Here is a 1,298-nt window from a genome sequence, read left to right as displayed (position 1 = left end):
GATGATCTCAAAGGGCTTTTCCCAATCCAGGCCAGTCTGGGATTCTGTGACCCCACCCCTAACTCTTGCCTCAGGCTACTGAGGACATGGTTAGGCAATGGAAAAACACTGTGAGAAAGATAAAAAAGGTTGGAAAGATAAAAAAGCTCCACAGACAAAGGCTGGGCTGCTGAGATAGGCATCACTGGATGATGAACCCAAGGGAGAAAACACCACGAACAGGTTAAAAACAGGGAGTCCAGCTGGAGACATGGGGAAGCCATTGGGTTGAGTCATCAGTGTTGACAGAGCTGGAGACAGGCAGCAGCTCTGCAACACCGAAGATCCATGCCAGGGAGCCTCAGAGGCCAGCCCCATGTTCCTCCCCTGCCTGATGCCTACCTGGCCAGCAACAGCTCTTTGGGAGCCCCATCATGGCTGATGAAGTCATTAACACTTTGCTTAATAGCTTGTTAAATCCCAGTTAGCTTTTTTTGTGTGTGTGTTTACACTTTTTAAGTTAGGTATAACCTGTTTACAGCATCTTTTTGCACTTGGCTGAAGGCACTTGAAGAAACAGACCCAAAAGAGGATGGTAACACCCACCCTAGATCCCTAACAGTTCCTAACTACTAAATATTCAGGGAAATGCCAAAGGGTATCATCTCCCTGAATCCAGAGCTAGATAAAACCACCACCACTTCACTACACCAAAGCCACTTACTCCTTGCTTCCTTGAACACTTGCAAAGCCTCAGGGTTGACTTTGACCCTTCCCGTGGATTCAACTCCCAAGGCCTCCACTTTCACCAGGTTCAAATTAGCTCCAAAGTCAATCAAGAGGTGGACAAAAGCTGCTTCACAGCCATGCCGCAGGACAGCGTCCATCACACACACCGGGGAGCCTCGGGAGAAGCCTTGGATGTTGATGGGCCCACAGCAGTTAAAATCTGGGTTGGCTCCAGCCTGGAGGAGCAGCCGGAAGCACTGGAGGTTGTGGTAGGCAGCACTGATGTACAACGGGCAGACCACCAGCGTGGTGAGGGGTCGCAGGGAGAGGCTGGGGACCCGGGAAGCGAGGTGGTGATTCACATCCACGTCTGCGCCGTACCTGGGTGGGGGAGAGAGGAGAGCAGAGGTTTGGAAACAAGGGCAACAGCAGCACAAGTGCAGCCCAAGGTGATAAAATGGCAGGGGATGAGGCTGAAGGACACCCAGAAGGTGAATATCCTGCCTGTCTTTGGTACCTCTGTGGCCCATCACCCAAGAACTGCCCACTGACACTGTCTTGCATGGCATCCTTGTCTCCAAATTGGAAAC

The 1,298-nt window shown here is 51.4% G+C and overlaps 1 pseudogene; it reads right to left on the bottom strand.

Annotated features, from left to right (window-relative positions):
* Positions 1-703: 703 nt before the first annotated feature.
* On the bottom strand, positions 704-1,238 carry LOC104531655 (ankyrin repeat and SOCS box protein 1 pseudogene; annotated as a pseudogene).
* Positions 1,239-1,298: the final 60 nt, after the last annotated feature.

Source organism: Antrostomus carolinensis, unplaced genomic scaffold (assembly GCF_000700745.2).
Source record: "Antrostomus carolinensis isolate BGI_N321 unplaced genomic scaffold, ASM70074v2 C13241414, whole genome shotgun sequence".
Taxonomy (NCBI): Eukaryota; Metazoa; Chordata; class Aves; order Caprimulgiformes; family Caprimulgidae; genus Antrostomus; species Antrostomus carolinensis.
Note: the sequence above shows the minus strand (reverse complement) of the source record. Positions and strands in the feature narration are given on the sequence as shown.